This window comes from Gossypium hirsutum, chromosome D04 (genome assembly GCF_007990345.1).
Source record: "Gossypium hirsutum isolate 1008001.06 chromosome D04, Gossypium_hirsutum_v2.1, whole genome shotgun sequence".
In the NCBI taxonomy this organism is placed as follows: domain Eukaryota; kingdom Viridiplantae; phylum Streptophyta; class Magnoliopsida; order Malvales; family Malvaceae; genus Gossypium; species Gossypium hirsutum.
Genome location: NC_053440.1, coordinates 16,937,073 through 16,960,095, shown reverse-complemented (window position 1 = coordinate 16,960,095; position 23,023 = coordinate 16,937,073).

Genomic DNA, 23,023 nt, shown 5'->3' with positions numbered 1-23,023 from the left:
ACAAATATTTTTTTAGGTTTTATATGAGCTTACGAAAGCTCTAATAGTTAGCCAAGGCTGAATTATGAAAGCTCTAATTTATCGCAATATCCTAGGCTTCGTATCGCGATAACAAAGAAAATAGCTAAACTTCAAATTTCATCAGATGGTATCACGATATCCAGGGTTTGATATCTCGATTTTGAAGACAATAGCCAAGTTTCCTAACTCGAGGACCAAATTGTAAAGTTTTCAAAAAATAGATCAGGGCTGATATCGCAATATTGAAGGTACAATATCACGATACAAGTAACGAACCACTAGGCTTTTACTTATAAAAAATGCACACTTGAAAACCTGCAATTCCATTCCAAATCTTTACGTAACATATTTAAATCATCCAAAATCCAATATTAATAATATACAAACAACATTTCAAGTTCATTATTATCCTAATCAATAGTATGCAAATATCATGTTACTTATAAACTATCCACCTAACACATATCATACAATCACAGACAAACTTACATACTTATTCACAATCACTATTAGCAAAAGTGCACTTTAATACCTTTACAAACCGTAATATACCTTATAAAAACACTTTGCATACACATGATTATGTCAAATTGCCAACTTTCAATTCAAAGCTTTTTCAACCATAATAAAACAGCAAAATGACTCTACTAGGTACATGCCATATAACTTAAGAAAAGAGGTTCACCAACATTGTTGAGTCCGAGATTTTGACTAGATGTTGAACTCAAAGCTTGGAATCTCGCTTTATACCTGACCTGCACAGGTAACATAACCGTAACCTAAATGATGGAACTTAGTAATATTTCTGTGATTCAAACATTAAATGCAAATTTAGCCAATTCAAGATACTTAAGCAATATGCTATTCAAACCAATTACTAAAAATAACTTATAATGTAATAGCCCATTTTTTAATGGTGATGGAATAATGCTTTCAGGACCACAATTTTTTATCGTGTCGACTTGTAAATATTATTTATAGAATATTCACAGTGTCATTAGACTCATATTTGGTTAAGAAATTTTAACGTTTAGATATTTAATTAAGTGAAAAGAACAAAATCGTATAAAGAGTAAAAGTTGAGTTCTATTAGTTAAAGGGATCAATAGGTTTGAAATCTTAAAGTAAGGGAATTGAATGGTAAATATACCATTTAAAGAATTAGTGGATGTGCATGGGTATGGTTTTATTGAAATTATTGATTAATGATAAGGGAAAAGTGGTAAATTAACAATTAAAAAAGAGAATTAAGAAAATATGAAAACAAAGTGATCATCTTCATGTTTTGTCATTTTGAGAACCAAAATTCACCATTGAAGAGGAGGAAAAGCTTTGGTTTTAATTCTTCTTCCTTGGTAAGTGCATTTGATCTGGTTTTGATTTATTTTTATGTTTTTGATATCGTTCCAACTAGGTCCAACTAGCCCGTGCCTTAGTTTTTGAATCTGTTTCAATTTTTAGAAATTACCATTGATGAATCTTGATTTTTTTTATGATAACCATGTGTTTGGAGCTTTGATTGTGGTGTTTGGTTGAATTGTGAAGTAATTCTTTTGCTAGATTTTGATTTAAGGATTAAATTGTTAAAATGTCAAAATCTCAAGGTTTGATAGTAAATTTGATGTACAGTAGGGATTATTAAAGGGCCTATAATATTCGGCTATAACTTAATTCAAAGAAAATACTCAATTTGATGATTTTTGGGTTAGAGGACTAAATTGTAAAAGTTATAAAAGTTTTGGGAAAATGTGTAATTAATGAAAATTTAAGGGTTATGCACATTGAATGGAATGTGAAATATGCATGAGATTAATATATTATGTTTAATTATTATATAGATCAAAACTTGGATAAAAAAGACAATAATCGAGGAAAAGGGAAAATAACGGATTAGTCCCTGCGTGTTGGTCGAAATCGAATAGGAGGTAAGTACATGTTATTTCAATATGTAAATGAATTTCTATTTTTGTTCTTATATTATGATTCATTAGTTAATATGTTTATAGAAAATTATTGTATGATTGGACAAACATGCCCCTCTTTGTACTTCGGTACAACTGATTCCACATACGTGCCCTTGTTTGCACTTCAGTACCCCTGACTACACATACGTACCCCTATTGGTACTTTGGTACCCTTGATTGCACATATGTTCCCCTTTCTGTACTTTGGTACCCTTGATTGCTCACACGTGCCTCTGTTTGTATTTCATTATCGCTGATTGCACATACGTGCCCCTGTTTATACTTTGGTACCCCTAAATGCACTTTCGTGCCCCTATTTATGCTCCGATAACTTTAAATTGAATAATAAGTGAATTGTATTTAATTGTATTTAGATTAAATGTTGTACTATGTCCTTAGTAAGCTTTGTAAGCTTATTGGTTCTTATGGATTGTTTTGTAGATAAATGTTATTGATAGTTTGGAGGGATCACTCAACCGGCTCACACTATCCATATAAGTTAGTAGTTCTTGTGTCTCCTAGGGTAATGGCATGTATATATAATTAAATATGTTTGTTTGGTACACTTTGACACTTTACTAAATTAGGTCACTTGGTTGTTTTAAAATACTTGTAATTAAGGCTCTTATGTTATGTTTTTAATGGTTTGGAAATGGTTAAACGTAGTATGTTTTATTACCTAAATGGACTAGGTTTGTATGCATGAAATGAAACATGTGAACAATGTTTAGGTAAGTGATGTTTGGTTGCTATTTCTGGTGCTTTTGATTAGCATATTGGTTAGTTAAATCAAGGTCATGGAAATGGCAAAAAATGTATGCTTAAATGATGCTTTAGGTCCCTTTAATGTGTGTGCGAATGGATTGAATGTTTATGCATGAATTGGTTTTGGAAAGGTTTGATTTAGGTAAATTTTGGGTTAACATGGCTTGGAACACAATGGTGTGACTTAGCCGTGTGAGGCACATGGTCGTGTGTCATCTGATGATTTTCTTAGGGTGCAAGACAGTGAGTTACACAGTCTGGCACACGGGCGTGTAGTGCAACTTAAAGAGTTTCACGGCCTGGCACACAGGTGTGTGACATGGCCATGTGGCCTCACTCAGTAAGCTACACGGGTGAGGACACGGGCTGAGACACGGCCGTGTGTCCCTGGTTCAAAAGTTACACGGCTTGGAGCTATGTTACACGACTGTGTGACCCCTGTTTTGAAAATTTTGCATCTTTTTCTTAAACTTTCCAAATTATTTCAAATTTTTCCCAAATTGCTTTTAATCTATTTGTAGGGCCTCAAGGGCTCGATTAGGGACTGTATGCATATGTATGAATGGTTTTTGATGTTATTTAAATTATTGAATAATATAATGTTTAAATAATTTTGATTGTATGGTAATGCTTCGTAACCCTAATTTGGTGATGGAGATGGGTTACAGGCGTTACATTTAATGGTATTAGAGCTATAATTTAGTCAGTTCTAGGACTAACATAACGGAGTAGAGTTTAGTATATACATGCCACATATACCCTGTGATAGTGTGATGCTTAGATTTAAAAACAGGTTGAATGATGATATTCGTATGTCTGTGGCAGCATTAAAGCTACGGGAATTAGTAGATCATTCGAAACAAGCCCAAAAATTTGAAGAAATTTGCAAGAGTAAACTATAGTTAGATTTGAAATTTTGAGATTTTAACAAAATGGGGTCGTTCAGGCTTGGTCAAGTGTCTCCATCAAAGAAATTTAAAAATGACGCAAGCCGGCCGGCTGCCCCTTTAGAGTTCACTGACAGAGAGAAACTGAGGCAAAACAATTTCCAGTTTTGGAAGTCTAAGAAATGTTTAGAGAATCATTTTGGTTTGTGATTATTGCAACAAAAGCCATTTTGGTGAGTGTTGATCAAAGTCAGGAGCTTGTTTTCATTGTGGATCTACTGACCACTTCCTTCGAGATTGTCCGAAAAGGAAAAATAATGTTGGAAATCAAACAAACAAGCTTGAAGCAACTTCTTAGAGAGGTAGACGACCTGGAAACGCTAGAAACACTACATCTAGTTGGGGGAACAATAGGGAGATGAATGGACGATTTGAAGCGAGAACACTAGCTAGAGCTTATATAATTGGAGCTCGTAAGGAAGCTACTTCCCCAGACGTTATTGCGAGTACTTTTTCTCTCTTTGATATTAATGTTTATGTATTGATTGATCCTGGATCAACTCACTCGTATATATGCACTGCATTAGTAGACAAAAAAAATTACCTGTTGAGTTCACTGAATATACTATCAAAGTTACGAATCCATTGGGTTAGTGTGTGTTAGTTAATCAGATATGTAAATCGTGTCCACTGAAAGTTAGGGGTTACATCTTTCCTACTAGTTTGATGTTGTTACCTTTTGATGATTTTGATATCATTCTGGGAACGGATTGGCTGTCTGAGCATGATGCAAGGATGAGTTGCCGAAGGAAGCAAGTTAGTTTGAAATGTTTGAATGGTGAATTTTTTGTGTTAGGGAATATGAGGTTGATCGTATAACAAATGTAGTTTCAGCATTATCAACTCTAAATTTTGTTAGAAATGGGTGTGAAGCTTATTTAGCCTATATTCTTGATTCGAAAATGGCTGAATCAAAAATTCAGCAAGTGCCGATAGTCAAAGAATATACTGATGTTTTTCCTAAAGAACTGCCCGAGTTGCCACCAACTCAAGAAATAGAATTTATGATCGAACTTATGCCTGGGATAGCTCCAATTTCAATAACACCTTACCGGATGGCTCCTACAGAATTGAAAGAGTTAAAAGTGCAGTTGCAAGAGTTGTTAGATCACAGATTTATTTGATCGAGTGTGTCACCTTAAGGTGCTCCAAATTTGTTTGTGAAGAAGAAAGATGGGTCAATAAGACTATGTATAGATTAACGACAGCTAAATAGAACCACCACTAAGAATAAATACCCATTACCTCGTATTGATGATTTTTTTTATTAGTGAAAAGGAGCTACAGTGTTTTCAAAGAATGACTTGAGATCTGGATATTATTAGTTGCGAGTTAAAGAGCAAGATGTATCAAAAAATGCATTCAGAACTAGATATGGTCACTATGAATTTCTGGTGATGCCATTTGGCTTGACCAATGCTCCTACGACATTCATGAATTTGATGAATCAAATATTTCAACCATATTTAGATTGATTTGTTGTAGTATTCATTAATGACATCCTAATTTATTCATTGAGCGAGTTAAATCATGCCAAGCATTTAAGAGTGGTGATGCAAACTTTGCATAAGAAACAACTTTATGCGAAATTCAGTAAATGTGAATTTTGGCTACGAGAAGTTGATTTTTTGGGACATGTTATATCTATTAATGGAATTAGGGTTGATCCGAATAGAGTATCTACAACTGTTGATTGGAAAATTCTGAAGAATGTTTCTGACGTTCAACATTTCTTGGGGTTAGTCGGATACTTTCGGTGATTCGTTAAAAACTTATCAATCATTACTTCACCTATGACCAGGCTACTACAAACAAATGTTGAGTTGTTTGGTTTGATAAATGTCAACAGAGTTTTGATCAGCTGAAAAACATGTTAACAGAAGCTCCAGTATTAACTCAGCCTAAATAAGGAACGACATATGTTGTTTATAGTGATGTGTCTCTTAATTGTTTAGGTTGCATGTTAATGCAGTCAGGGAAAGTGCTTTTATGCTTATCGACAGTTAAAGCCACATAAAAGAAATTATCCTACTCACGATCTTGAGCTGGCTGCAATTATCTTCACTTTGAAGATATTCAAACATTACTTATACGGCGAAAAATGTCATGTGTATATTGATAAAAAAAGCTTAAAATATTTAATGACCCAGAAGAAATTGAATCTGAAACAATGACATTGGTTGGAGCTACTGAAAGATTATGATTTTGTTATTAATTATTGTGACAGCCCAAAATTGACCCTAGTCGGGAAGTGGTTTCGGGACCGCTAAACTGAGTCACCGAAAGGTTTGAATGTGATGTTTATTGTCTAGAATATGTAATCATGATTGTGTGAAAATTTCAAGCTTCGATTTAGTCGATTGCATGTGAATTTAGTCAATAGGACTTACATGAGAAAATTTTAAAATGTGATAGGTCAATGCATGAGGACCTATTAGTGCATGTGGAAGAAAAAGGGGACTTGCATGTCAAATTCCCCCTCCCTAACATGTAGTGGCCGGCCATGCTATGGGTGGAAACATGTTGGGAACATGTTGGCCTAGTGAGGTATGTAGGATAAAATATAATAAGAAGTATGGGGAATAAAGAAATGGAAAAAGGAAAGGATGTGTGTAATTGTTTCTTCCCCTCCCCATTGCCGTGAAAGTAAGAAAGAAAACAAAGAAAAAAAAAGTGTCCATCTTTCTTCATTTCCCCTTGGCCGAATGTTCTAAGGAAGAAAGAAAAACAAGTTGTGTTCTTTGGTTCTTCTTGGCCGAATTGAAAGGAAGAAGAAGGGAGTGAAGCAATCGGTCATCTTAGGTCACTATTAAGGTAAGGAAGTTTGTACTAGCTTTTGAAATTTTAGTTGATATTGAGTGAGTTATCAAGTGATTTTTGTAAACCATGTTGAAATTTCGATTTTTGGGGGTGAGTATGGTTTTCGGCTATAAAAGATTAATAAGGGTGATGATTGTGTTTCATGCTAAACTTAGATGAATAATGGTAGTTGCTCACATCTTGATATCTATGAGTTCCTTTCTTGGTTCTACCATAGACCCCCAAAGTATATGTTTATTGGGTGTTGTTGGAGGTTTATGATAGAAGCTAATGAGTGAGAGTTTGATAGGTACCATGAGGTTAAACTTCATGAGATTGTAAGCTTGTAAGTTGGATGATGAAATTCATGCTTTGTGAAGGTAAAAGGAGTAGAAGGAGCATTCGGCCATGAAGAAAAAAAAAGAGAGCAAAGGGGGAAATTTATGATGAATTAAGTGTTAAATGGAATGAAAATGATATTATATGGGGGTATGTATATTCGGCCATATGAGTAAATATATAGATGATGTTAAATTTGATTATGTATAATGGGCATTAAGATGTGGAACATAAGAAATGTAGTATATGTGGATCTACATGATGTCATAGTTGACATTGTGCATATACACATGCATTCGGCCATCTAATTGAGTATGAAGGTGGTGTTAAATCTAATTGTGATGCCCATTCCGAAGTATATATATATACATATATATATACATAAGTATGCCATTCGTGATGTTACCTTTAATTATGTGTGTAATCGACTAAATGGGTAATTAGTGTGGATGGTTGCCGAATATACAAACATACATATGCATGTGTAATTGAATTATGAATGTTTAACAAGATGGTTAAACTAGTGAATTATTGATTAAGCTCAAGGAGCTAAAGGAGGAGAATCAAGCAAAGGCAAAGAAAAGATCACTGAGTAGCCGAGTTGGAACCGTCTTACCCAACACAAGGTAAGTCATTAAGCATGTAGTTGGTATTATTTCAAATGGTCATAATGTTTATGTATTGATGCTGAATGGAATGAATAAATATACATATATATATATATGCATGTACGTATGTGATGATGAAATTGTTGAATGAAAAGAAAAGAGGTAAGATGTACTGAGTTGTTGATCTCGGCACTAAACGTGCGGGTATAACCATTTATGACCATGAGATTGGCGCTAAGTGCGCGGGATTAAATTGTACAGCACTAAGTGTGCGATTTGACTATGTTGCACTAAGTGTGCGAAATGAATATGATGCACTAAGTGTGCGAATTGACCATGCGGCACTAAGTGTGCGAGTTTGACTATGTAGCACTAAGTGTGCGATTTGATTACGTAGCACTAAGTGTGCGAGTTGATTATATAGCACTGAGTGTGCGGACTCAATATGCATTCGTGAATCATTATGGACACTATGTGTGCGACACTATTGAGTCGATCGCGGACAGCGGATCGGGTAAGTGTCTTGAGTACATGGCTAATAGGTGCTATGCTTATACTTGGTGTTGAGCTCGGTAAGTTTGAACCTATGTGACAACTATACTTGAAGTCACGTACATAAAATTTATCGTAGGATGGGTGAAAGGCCGTTTAGTCGTTTGATTGTAACGAAAATAAATTGATTTATGAAAATGCTTCAATGTCCTATTGATGAGTATATGGAATGTGAATGCATGAATTGATATGAAATTGAATCGATAGGTTGGAAGAACTATGGTATGGTTCGGTATGGATGGAGTAATTGTCTCGTTCCATTTTGTTTCCTCTTGTGATAATGTTATTGATGGATGGTAGTGCATTGCTTATGACTTACTGAGTTATAAACTCACTCGGTGTTTCCTTGTCACCCATTATAGGTTGCTTGGACTCATCTATTTTTGCGGGGTCAGGCCGTCATCGAAGTCATCACACCGGATAGCAAGTTTTGGTACTTTCTTCTTAGTTGGCTTAGAAGAACATTTTGGCATGTATAAGCTATTACGTTGTGTTTGAACTTTGGCATGTAAACTTTAAGCCATGCGAAGATGGCACGAATGTTCGATTGAGTTGGATCAAGGGTAGGCATGAAATGGACCTAGTTACTTTCGTAACAGATGCTGGCAGCAGCAGTGTCATGAGATTGAAAAATCACTAAAAATAGTAGGAGTGGAATTAATTGATGAATAAATTATGTAATCGAAGCTCGATGAGTCTGTTTTCATGAGGAAGTAACGAAAAGATCATATGGGCAGTATATTAAGAGATAATCAGATTTTTGTGGGACAGGGCCAGAACGGTTTCTGGATTCCCTGCTCCGACTTTGGAAATTCATTATAAATTAACCAGAGATAATTAGGGGTCGTACCATATATGTACAGATTCCTCTCTGAGTCTAGTTTTCATAGAAACAAACGGCATCAGTATTGAAGCCCCGTGAAGGGAGATATTCAAGTCGTAATGGGCAAAGGTCAGTGTAGTCGACCCCTGCAACATGGGAGACTTTGACTAATAAACTGTACTAATTGGCCCGACCAAAAATTCTAGAAAAAAATAAATAGATGGGCACATGAGTCTAGTTTCTGGGAAAAATTACGAAACTGATTTTCGAGTTACGAAACTCAAGATATGATTTTTAAAACGACTAGTACACAGATTGGGCAGTGTCTGGAAAATAAATTTTATAAGGGGTTAAAGTCAGTTAACACCTCGTGTTCGACTCCGGTGTCGGTTTCGGGTTCGGGGTGTTACAATTATCATCCGGGAAAGGCTAATGTGGTTGCGGATGCACTCAGCAGGAAGTCATCATTGTTTGCACTTCGAGCGTTAAACGCTCATTTGGCTTTGAATGCCGATGGTTCTGTATTGGAAGAATTGAAGACTAAACCTTTGTTTCTACAATGAATTCAAGAGTTGTAAAATGATGATCCGAAGTTGATAATGAAACGAAACTTGGTTTGGGATAACTTGACTACTGAATACAGTATTGGTGATGATGGTACATTGTATTACCGCAATAGAATTTGTTTTCCAAATAGTTCAAATTTGAAATGTGATTTTCTATCAGAGGCTCACAATAGTATATATTTCATTCACCTTGGTAGTACGAATATGTATTGCGATTTGAAACAGATGTATTGGTAGCTGAGCATGAAACATGAGATTTGTAAGTACATAGTTAAGTGTTTGTTTTGCCAGAAAGTAAAAGCAGAGCATCAGGTCCCATTGAGATTATTATAGCCTGTTATGATTCCTGAATGGAAGTGGAGCGAGTCACGATGGATTTCATATCTGGATTGCCTGTAACCCCGAAAAAGAAAGATTCGATCTGGGTGGTTATTGACAGATTGACTAAGTCGGCCCATTTTATCTAGACAAAACAAATTACTCACTTGAGAGGCTAGAGAAATTATATGTGTCAAAGATTGTGAGATTACTTGGAGTTCCAACATCTATTATTTCTGATCGTGATCCACAATTTACATCAAGATTTCAGAGTAAACTTCATGAGGCTTTGGGCACTAAACTTAACTTCAATACCGCGTTTCATCCTCAGATTAACGAGCAATAAGAACGTGTGATACAAATTTTGGAAGACATGCTAAGATGTTGTATACTCGAGTTTGAGGGTAGCTTGGAATAATATTTACCGTTAGTGAAGTTTTCTTATAATAACTGTTATCAATCCAGTATTAAAATGGTACCGTTTGAAGCTTTGTACCGTTTGAAGTTTGTATTTGATCATCAGAAGTCGTACGATGATTTGAAAAGAAATGATTTATAATTTGATGTTGGCAATCGAGTATTTCTAAAAGTTTCTCCAAGATTTATCGGACTGTACGAGATTATCGGAAGAGTCGACCCCATAGCTTATAGATTAGCTTTGCCTCCTGAACCAGAGAATGTGTTTCATGTTTGATTGCTAAGATAGTACAGATCTAATCCTTTACACGTGGTTCCTCTTAGTGAAATCGAATTATAGCTAGATATTATGTATTCTAAAGAAGAAGTGAAAATTTTGACTCGGGAAGTCAAAGAACTTTGAAATAAATGAGTACTGTTGGTAAAATTCTTGTGGCACCGACATGGTACTGAGGAGGCTACCTGGGAAACTAGGGAATCGCTGAAATCACAATACCTGAATCTATTTTCAGGTAACAATTTCGAGGAAAAAATTCCTAAGGGGGAGAGTTGTAACGACCCATTTTTTAGTGGTGAAAGAATATTGGTTTCAAGACCACAATTTTCCATCGTATCGACTCGTAAATATTATTTGTAGAATATTTATGGAGTCATTAGACTCGTATTAAAATTTGGTTAAGAAATTTTAACGTTTACATATTTAATTAAGTGAAAACGACTAAATTGTATAAAGAGTAAAAGTTGAGTTCTATTAGTTAAAGGGATTCAATCACTTTGAAATCTTAAAGTCAGGGACTTGAACGCTAAATATACCATTTAAAGAATTAGTGGATGTGCATGGGTATGGTTTTATTGAAATTATTAATTAATGATAAAGGTAAAGTGGTAAATTAACAATTAGAAAAGAAAATTAAGTAAGAAAAGATAAAAAAAACAAAGTGATCATCTTCATGTTTTGTCATTTTGAGAACCAAAATTCACCATTGAAGAGGAGAAAAAGCTTCAATTTGAATTATTCTTGCATGGTATGTGTATTTGATCTGGTTTTGAATTATTTTTATGTTTTTGAGAACATTGCAACTAGGTCCAACTAGTCTGTACCTTCGTTTTTGAATTTGTTTAAATTTTTAGAAATTTGCATTGATGAATCTTGAATTTTTTTGATGATAACCATGTGTTTGGAGCTTTGATTGTGGTATTTGGTTGAATTGTGAAGTGATTTTTTGTTAGATTTTGATTTAAGGATTAAATTGTTAAAATGTCAAAATCTCAAGGTTTGGTTGTAATTTTGATGTACAATAGGCACTGTTAAAGGGCCTATAATATTTGACTATAACTTTATTCTAAGAAAATAGTCAATTTGATGATTTTTGGGTTAGAGGACTAAATTGTAAAAGTTGTAAAAGTTTTGGGAAAATGTGTAAGTAATTAAAATTTAAGGGTTATGTACATTGAATGGAATGTGATATATGTATGCGATTAATATATTGTGTTTAATTTTTATATAGATCAAAACTTGGATCTAAAAGACAATAATCGAGGAAAAGGGAAAATAGCGGATTAGTCATTGCATGTTGGTTAGAATGGAATAGTAGGTAAGTTCATGGCATTTCAATACGTAAATGAATTTATATTTGTGTTATTATATTATGATTCATTAATTAATATGTTTATAGAAAATTATTTTATAATTGCACATATGTGTCCCTGTTTGTACTTCGGTACCCTTGAATGCACTTTCGTGCCCATGTTTATGCTCCGATAACTTGAAATTGAATAATATGTGAATTGTATTTAATTTTACTTAGATTAAATGTTGTTCTATGTACTTACTAAGCATTGTAAGCTTATTGGTCTTTATGGATTGTTTTGTAGATAAACATTGTTGACAGTTCGGAAGGATCATTCAACCGGCTCACACTATTCATCTAAGTTAGTAGTTCTTGTATCTCCTAGGGTAGTGACATGTATATATAATTAAATATGTTAGTTTGGTATATTTTACCAAATTAGGTCACTTGGTTGTTTTAAAATACTTGTAATTAAGGCTCTTATGGTATGTTTTGAATGGTTTGGAAATGGTTAAATGTAGTATGTTTTAGTACCTAAATAGACTAGGTTTGTATGCATGAAATGAAACATGTGAACAATGTTTAGGTAAGTGATGTTTGGTTGTTATTTGTGGTGCTTTTGATTAGCATATTGGTTAGTTAAATCAGGGTCTTGGAAATGGCTAAAATATGTATGCTTAGATGATGTTTTAGGTCCCTTTAAGGTGTTTACAAATGGATTGAATGTTTATGCATGAAATTTTTTTGAAAAGGTTTGATTAGGTAAATTTTGGGTTCATACGGCCTGGAACATGGGCGTATGGCTCAGCCATGTGAGGCACACGGCCTGGCGACATGGTCGTGTGTTATCTGATGATTTTCTTAGGGTGCAAGTCAGTGAGTTACACGACCTAACACACAGCCTGGCATACGGGTGTGTGGGGCAACTCAGAGAGTTACATGGCCTGGCACACGGGCGTGTGACACTACCGTAAGACCCTACTCAGTGAGTTACATGGGTGAGGACACGGGCTGAGACACGACCGTGTGTCCCTAGTTTGAAAGTTACACGACCTCGAGCTATGTCACATGGCCTGTCCACACGGTTGTGTGAGCCTTGTTTTGCAAATTTTGCATCTTAAACTTTCCAAATTGTTTCAAATTGGTCCCGAATTGCTTCTAATATATTTTTAGGGCCTTAAGGGCTCGATTTAGGGGTTGTATGCATATGTATGAATGGTTTATGATGTCATTTAAATTATTGAATGATATACTGTTTAAATTATTCTGATTGTATGGTAATGCTTCGTAACCTTAATTCGGTGACAGAGACGGGTTAGGGGTGTTACTTATAATGTATCATTTATTCCATATAACTCATTCTCTACATGTTCATTTAACTATTATGAGGAATCATCATATTAACCTACCATATTCCAAATCAATTTGATTGGTTCATTTAAATTTCATAACAATCTTCTAGACTTATAAATTTGGTTCATATAATCTCTTATAATAGAAATTCATTTCATATACCATTACCAACTTTACATTCTTAAGTCCTTATTAACTTGATTCAGACTCGAATGGGTACACAGATCCAACCAACATGAAATCAGACACTCAGTGCCTCATCAAAAAATTCAAAGTAAATATATTGCGCCAAGAGCTCATCAGTTTAATCGAAGTAAGAGTTGTTCCTAGCACTCATCGAAGCATAGTCGAAGTAACATGTACCCGATCTATGGCATGCCAACTATATCTGACTCTATCCAAATAGTTAATAAGGTAACAATTAATCAAATTCATTATTTGTACAATTCACATTCCATCAATTCAATTTATCCAATTGACTTCCTATTTCTTATTTCTATAGCCAATTTTAGGTTTTATTCAATTTAGTCCCTAATGTACAAAACTATCAATTATGCTTTACAATTTAGTCATCTATCATATCTAAGCTTAAAATCTATCAATTTAACACCTAAAACTTCAAGAAATCAACAATGAAAACTTTCTAAAACTTTAACATTTTTACAAATTAGTACATGGGCTAGCTAAATCAAGCTCCCATGATATCAAAAACATAAAATTTATAAGAAATTGACCTAATTGACCATACCAATTTGATGCCGAAATTTTTTTGAAGCTCAAACCCTATTTCTTTCTTTCAAAATCGGTGAAGAAGATAAAGGTGCGCAAAAATGGCTTTATTTTTCTTTTAATTTAACTTATATACTATGTTTAAGCTTAATAAATCTTAATTAATTAAAACATAATTAGTTAATCCTTAAGTATAATTAAATCAAGTTAGTGAAATTTTATCATTATTGACCACATTTTACTAATATAATTTGGTCTAATTACTCATTTGGTCATTTGGCTATTTAAAGATCTATAGCGATACACTTTTACAATTTAGTCCATGAACATTAATTTCACACAATTTCGGCTAAATTAACTATTGAAAATTAAATTCATTAATACATTAAATTCATAAATAGTCCTATTAAAAATTTACAGACTCGATTTATGAAAATTAAGTTGTGAAACCATATTTTCTAACACCACTGAATCGAGTCGTTATAATAAATGAGTCTCATTGGTAAAAGTCATATGGCACAGTCATAGCATAGAAGAAGCGACCTAGGAACTGAACAAGGCAATGAGATCCCAATATCCCCACCTCTGTCCAGGTAAACTTTGGGGATGAAATTTATTAAGTGGGGGAGAATTGTAACAACTCGATTTCCAGTGGTATTAGAAAATGCAATTTCAGGATCTCTTTTCCGTAAAGTAAGTCCATAAATATTAGATAAAGATATTTACAGAGTTAGTCTACAGATTAATTGAGATTTGGTGAAGTGTTTTAGCTAAAATTATGAGTAATTAACACTCAAGGACTAAATCATAAAAATTAATCGCTATAGATTTTTAATTACAATAAGGCTCAGGGACTTAGATTGTAACAACCCATTTTTAGTGTTACCAGAAACAGTGATTTCGGGACCACAAATCTAACGAGTAAGTCCAGAATAATTAGTATTTAAATTCTATGAGTCTATTAGATTTTATATTGAATTTTGACTTGATGAATTTTAACTAATTGAATAAATAGTTAAATATAAGTGGTTTGTTCTGAAAGTCAAGTGGTTTCAGAAAATAAGGTATCAAGACATCGTTTCTGTAAACTGAACTATAAATATTTTATTAAATATTTATTAAGTTATCATATTGGTATGTGAAGATTTGGTTAGGAAATTTTAATGTTTGATTAGTTAATTAATTAAAAAAGACTAAATTGTAAAAGTAAAAAAACCTAATCACTATTGAATTTTAATGGTTAAATAGCTTAACTAGTGGATGTGTGAGGACTTCTGAAGTAGTTATACCATGTTTTTATATTAGTGGACGATTAAGGCATTTATTTACAAATTAATATGTTATTTTATAAGTTAAATAATAATAAAGTAAAGAAAATAAGTAAAGTTAAAAATAAGAAAACATAAAGAATTAGTGTCTTCTTCTTCTTCTTCTTTTAATTTGCGCACTGAACCCACCATAGAAGAACTTGGGAAGCTTCGGTCTTGATATTTCCATTGCATGTAAGCAAGTTTTCACCCTTTTTTCGTAAATTTTATGTTTTTAAGATTGTTACAACTAGGTCCAGCTAACTCGTATCTCCGTTTTTGAAACTGTTAAAGATTTTGGATTTTTCCATTAATGAATTTTAGTTGTTCTTGATGTTAGATGAAGGATTTATAGTCTTGGTGTTTGTTTAGGACTACTTTGTAAAGGAATTTTAATTAGTTTTTAGTTAAAGGATTAATTTGATTAAATATTAAAATTACACAAAAAATTTTGAATTTTGAATAAATATAGGCTGTAATAGTTTAAAACAAAATTTGTTTAGCTTGGGAATTTATGAAAATTTGATAAATTTGGAGTTTAGAGTTGATGGACTAAATTGAGAGAAATGTAAAAGTTTAGGGAAAATTTATAAAAATGAAAATTTAAGCAAATATGCATATAAATGAGTTGATAATGTTTTCGAATTTGATAAATTGAATTTAATCATTATATAGATCAAGAGTTGAATCGTACGGAGGATAACCGGGGAAAAGGGAAAATCGCAAATTAGTCCCTACGAGTCAATCAAAAGTATAATCTAGGTAAGTTCATAGTGTAAGAATATGTATATGTCTGTTTCTTTATAGTTGTATTAATGCTTGCTGATTAATTGTACTAAATGTGAAAATCTCATTATATACTTGTGAATTATTAAATGTTGCTAATAAGTACAAATGGGAAATGAATATTCGATTGTGGTGAATTTTTTTTTGTTATAATGCGATATTAGAATGCAAGTAATGGATTTACAGCATGTGTACAGAAATATGGAAGTGCCTCTGAATGATTAATGTTTTGAATTTGGCTAAATTGCCTGTTTGAACGTAGTAAACAATTAGGATATGATTGGCATGTCAATAGGGTTAGTACACGCGCTTGTATAGGTTTGCTCTTTGGTGCCTCTGTATTTGCACTACGGTGTCTCTACTAGCATTTCGATGCTCTCTGGTGTGGTTTAGGGAAACCTGAGTATCCAAGTCAAGTTGCTATAGTTCAACAGGCCATGAAATTATATGTTTAAGGTAAAATTACTCTTTGAGTTGGATTTATGTTTATTGAAATGTTTGTATTTATATATATCTATGAAAGTATGAATTGTTTTGGTTTGAACCATTGTGTATTATGGATTATATAATTGAATGTTTTGGTACTAATGATATGTTATTTTGGAGATAATTGTCACAGCTTTTATAATTTAAGTTCATTTTGTAATCAATTATAAATTAAGGTAAGATTAATTGAATTTTTAATATGAACTTACTAAGCTTCATAAGCGTACTTGTTTTGGTTTTGTTTTGTTTTCTGTAGTTAATGTTTTGGCTGAACTGGTTGGACGGATCAACTTCAGAGCTCACACTATGCAGACTCATTTCAGTAGCTTTTGTTTTAGCTATTTTGGTTTGTGGCATGTATATTTTGGCATCTAGTATCGATACTTGACAATATGAACAATTATAAAACAAACAATGCCAAAATGGTATCAATTTTTATTTGAGTATCAATACTTTTTCATAAAATATCGATACCATAATTACCGATACCCTTATTTTGCAAAGAAAACAAAATTGAATTTTGGTATCGATTTTAATAAGGTACCGATTCAGTATCAATACCAACTATGGGATTTCATTATTGATTTTAAAGCTTTAAAATTTTATAATTTGATCATATTACATGCATGAATTTCACAATTAGATCCTTATAGAGTTCAAATTTTTAATATGTTTGGTTATATGTGTTTTAAATTATATATAATTGAGCTTTTGTTTAGTAAAGTATTTATCAATTGTTACGTAGCATCTTTTTACTCAGATCCGGTGACTAAGCCGAGTAAGGGGTATTGCATTTAGTGGTACCAGAGCTATGGTCTAATCGATTCTAGAACTAACGTAGCGCATATTGAGTCTAGAATGTACATGTCACATATACTCTGTGATAGTGTGATACTAATATGAAAGACTGATCCAATCGAGCAATCGGGCTGCCGAACCCATCCAAAATGCTGACCCAATCATCTTAAATCAGCTGATTTATTGACTAGCAAATTAGCCGTGAAGTCTTCTTGAAAATTGCATTCAAACCCCTCCACTTATTATGCTTTTGTAGATTTGCCCCTAGCCAAATATAGCAATTTGAAATCTTCAACAAATGCATGAGTGGTGCCCTGCCATGGGGGGAGTTAATGGCTGATATTTCTTTGCTAAAATTAGCAGCCAATCTCACCTATAAATACCCCATTTTGCTACTCATTTCAGAAGACAAATCAACTCAATTCATTCACAACACATTCTATCTTCACTCACTTTTCTCCTTTTGTTTTCCATTTTCTTTCTTGTCCCTTCCTTTGCCGATTTCTCCTTTTCAGAAAGAGCTTTCTTTCGCCTTGGACTAAGAGCACTCAAGTGTTATAGAGATATATTGTTACCTCATTTAATCTTTTACTTGCTTATGGAAATTGAATTAATTGTTTGAATTGACATAGAGATATGTACAAGAGATTATTTTAATATCATAACTAAGCATGGGCATTAACATATTTGCTTATTAAAATTTGTTTAATCGGTTGAATTGACATAGAGATATAGTCAATAGATAAATGAATTAAATTCGTAACAAACATGAACATGGTTCTAATAATGTTATGTTAAAGAATGCAATTGATCTAGCACATTTATGTCATATTGATTAAAACTTATTTTGAAATCATGCATTGGAAATTGTTTTTTTTATTTTATTTTGCTTAGTTTAATTTGTTAAATATTAATTAAACCCCATTGCAATTCATCAAAATTTCACCACCAACTTGTTAAATTATTTATTTCATAAATAATTCTTTGCATAGTGCCTATAGGTACGATAACTCGACATTTACTTGTCACTTTATTACTTATTGTAATTGTGTACACTTGCACAATTCCATCGTTCCAGTAACCTTATCCTAGATTGTTCCCTTAGTAGTATGGTTGAAGGTGATGGCTCTTGGAACTTGGACCTTTTCAGACTTTGGGTGCCAAAGGAGATCATCAACAAAATAATAGGTGCCCCATCGCCGCATCCTTTGTCAGGTCTAGACAGAATTATTTGGGGAGCTACCTCGACTGGCTCCTTCTCACTCAAAAGCACTTATGAGAAGGTTCGTGATGGCACTTTCAATTTAAAAGAGCAGTTCTGGGAAATACCTTGGAAGTTTAAAGGCCCTCATCAGATCCATTTTTTCATCTAGTTGGCTTTAAAGCAACGTCTCCTTACAAATGCTAAAAGGGTAAGGCGATGCTTTGGGAGTAGCAGTGCTTATGGCCTTTGTGGACATGATTATGAGGATGTATTGCATATATTCAAAGATTGTCCTGCTGCTGAGGCATTTGGGATAAACTCATTCCACAGCAAAGTCCTTCTGAATTCTACATTGGATCTCTTCTTGACTAGATGAAGAATAATTTTAGAGCCATCTTTCTTCCTCTTTGGATGGAATTGATTGGCCATGTCTCTTTGGGATTATCGTGTGGTGTATTTGGAAGAATCAAAACTTGTTTATTTTCCAAGGCACTTCGTGGATTGTCGATGAGATCATTAAAATCTCATACAGCTGGGCAAACCAATATTCCTTAGGTTCGAGGGTTCCATCTCATAAAGCACAAAGTCATCTCCATAACTAGCCTTTATCTAACACCTGGGTGAGTTTGAATATAGATGGTTCGGTTAGGTTTGACGAAGGCTTTGCAACAGATGGTGGTTATGTGAAGGATCATAATGGTGAGTAGATCATCGAGTTCGCTAGATATTTGGGTAATTACACTTTATTAGAGGCAGAGCTTTGGGGGATACTGGACAGGTTGAACCTTATTTTGGATAGGCATTTCGAGAGAATCCTAATTCAAATAGATAGTATTGAAGCTATTAATATAATCATGGAAGATTCTTCGAAGAACTCTAATTCTGCCATAGTCAGGAGAATTCATCATATTCTGAAGAGGGTGAAGCAGTGGGAAATTCAACATATTCCTAGAGAAGATAACTTAATTGCTGATAGTCTAGCTGAGACAGTTCGTACTAGGAGACTAGGCTTAAGATTTTTTAAAGATCGTCCTTTGAGGATCTAAGTTTATTAGCTTTGTATCTTTATTTTATTCACCAAAAAAAAATTTTTCAAGCTAATTGTCTGTTAAATATTAAATTGTGAATTAGTCTTGTTGTTGATTGTTGATCAGAGTAGGGCAATGGAAACATGATATTAGGTTATCTTCCATTATTAATTGTGTGGTGTGATTGGTTGGTTGGTTGGTGTATTTTGTGGTGGTTTAAATGGAGAGTCACTTTGGTGGCTAATGTGATGTTTGAAATTCGGGTCGGACCGTCCCGGCCAGGTTTGGGCCGCCACAAAAATCTCCTTCAATGACATATTGTCCAAAAATATATTTAGGTGATACATATTTCTAAAGAAAATTATATTCGCCGGATTTCATTTATCATAATTTTAAAACATTGCATTAATAAAAATCATAAGTTTTGGAAGGAAATCATAGTTTAAATTTCTAGGTTTTCATTCCACTACAAAATAAAATAGGAAAACAAATATATTAGGTATTTTACATATATTTGAAAAATGAGTAAATAATTTCATGCTTATTTAAAGATCAACCTCTAAATTTCTTTTCTTTCTCTGCTTTGCTACTCCATTGCTAATTGGTTTTGCAAAAAACAAAACAAAAAAATATGTTTAGTTTCATACTTAACACATTCATCCATTAAACCTTTTTTTTCCAAACCCACAATTTTGAACTTTATTATCATTATTTATATAAATAGATTAAAAAGAAATAAGGTACCTTCCTATTTCTGAGTTTATTAAGAGATGCAATGAGATGATCTTCCATAAATTTTATTTGGTTTAAGTTCTCAATGTTACCCGGTTTTTTCCCATCCCTATCAATGGAATATCACAAAATTTATTATTAGAACATTTTATCATCTATTATACCAAGATTCATGCGTTGATATGTGTTTAATTTCGACAAGTGACATTTGTGTACAAAACCAAAATTGATTCATGCAATGATTTGTGCTCTCCCGACAGATGGCATTTATATGCAAAATCAAGATCGATTTTTACATTAAATTGCACATAGATCTCAATGCTTGACATTTATATAGAAAATTAAAATGAATCTAGACACATGATATTTATATACATGATCAAATTAAAATTCAACATGTGACATTTGTATATGCAATTAAATTCATTTGTGCATTGATCTGTGGATGAATCTCGACACGTAACATTTAAATACACAATCAAAATTAATTCATACGTTAATCCATGCATAAATCTTAACTTATGACATTTACATACACAACTAAAATAAATCTCAAAACGTGACATTGGCATGTACAAATAAAAAATTTTAAATACTAGAACATTTCAAACCTCAATTCATCTTTATATAACTAGAGAAAAATAAAAAAAATTTCTGATTTAAAAACTAATGGAAAAGAGAAGAAAATAAATTTGTTATGTTCTCAACTCTAGGAGCTCATTTACCTTGAGGGTATCAATATTTCTGTTATGGGGTAGGCTTAATGGATCAAACTCTGACTCCAAATTTGCATAAATATTCTTCAACATCTTCATTAAAAAATTAGTTGTAATTGTGAAAAAAATGAAATTATAAAATAAAAAATCCCTAAATCAGGAACAGTGGTTTCGGGACCACAAATCCGATGAGGAAAAATTTATTTTTACTATATTTTTATGGCCCACAATTTCACAAAATGATTTCGTGAAAATTTCGTTCAAAAATTTCGACATTTGGGCACTCAATTTAGTCAAAAGAACTAAATTGTAAAAAGCGCAAAAGTCGAGTTTTGTATGTTAAAGGTATTTAATTGTTATGGAACTATAAATTAGGGGTCCTTATATGGTAATTAGATCGTTGTTAGTGATGGACAAAAATGAACATGAGATAAGTGAAATAGGATTTTTTTAAGTAAGGGCATTTTAGTCATTCAGTAAATAAATAGAATTAAAAGGGAAAAAGATGTACAAATTGTGTTCATCATCCTTCCTTGCTGCCAAAACTTGAAGGAAGCCATAGCTAGGGCTTCTTCACTTCTCAAGCTCATAGTAAGTGATTCCAAGCCCCATTTTTAATGTTCTTTACGTTTTTGGAATCCTGATAGCTTAATTTAGCTTATTCTAGCAATAATTTAACCTAGGGTTTATTTTTGGAAAAATACCCATAGGTGAAATATGTTTATTTTAATGTTTTATGATAGAATATGAAGCTAGAAATTATGTTAAACAACTTTTTCTTGTCGATTTTAAGTGAAAACGAGTAAATTGACATAATCGGTAAATTGACATAATCGGTAAAATACCTAATGTTCATAAGTGTTAGAGTAAGAATTTGATGTTGTCATAGAAGGGAAAAAATGTTCAGCATGTTATAAAACATAAAATAAGAGATGAAGTTTAATTTCTGAGCTTTGGGGCAAAAGTGTAATTATGTAAAAGTTTAGGGGAAAAACTATAATTTTTCCAAAATTGAATCAAGGACTGTTTTGATGAATGCGAGTATTAAATAAGCTAAATTTTCTATTATAGATCAAGAAGAACGAAATCCGAAGCTAGACTAGGGAAAGAAAAAGATTGAGGACTAAAGTGTTAGATTTGATCACATTTTTTGTACCGAGGTAAGTTTACGGTAAATAAATGCAATATTTCAATAATTATTATTAACGCTGCTATTTTCCAACAATTATGTATTTATTTCATGAAATTATTTAATGTTGACTTAAGTATGAGATGACAGAGAATCAGTGATAAAAGCCCCGTTGAAACATTAGGAGTGTATTGGATACAAATGTCATGACATTTGGGTAAAGAGATCCCATGTAAGACCATGTCTGGGACATGGCATTGGCATCATTGAGGTTATGAGAGGTCTCATGTAAGACTATGTCTGGGACATGGCGTTGGCACCGAGATGAGAGGTCCCCCGTAAGACCATGTCTGGGACATGGCATGGGCACCGATATGAGAACTCCCATGTAAGACCATATCTGGGATATGGCATTGGTAGTACAAGAAACATCCCATGTAAGACCATGTATAGGACATGACTTTGGCATGTTATTATCAGAAAAGAGACCCAAGTATCCTTATTATTCCAATGTGGCTCAACGGGCTAGTAAACAAATTATGTTCCATGAAAGTTCAGGTAAAAGCATAAATAGCAAATTCAGGTGAGTTATAAAAGTTAAGAACATATTATGTTATCATTTGAGAACCAACATTTCAGTAAGAGAAGAGTAAGTTATAATCATGAGTTAGCTAAGTAAACAAGCAAGAGAACGAGTAAGAGATTAAGTAAAGAGGAAATTAGGGATCATGTTACTTGAGTATAATTATTTGTGTTAAGTGTTGTTATTTATTTACTTGTAAACTTACTAAGCTTTATGCTTACTTCTTTTATTTCTTTTTCTTTCATATAGTATTATCAAGCATAGTCGGGATCTTGAAGACGTCGGAGAGCGTTCACACTATCAACCACCACAACTTGGTATTTTAAGACGATAAATGTTTCGAGCTATGGCATGTATAGGGACTTAGTCATTTTGAATGTATGTCCTTATGAAAATGCTAAAGGATGATGTGTAAATATGTGATAATGTATAGTTATTAAAATGGCTAAGTATGAAGGTGTTTGTTCTTATGAATGCCTAAG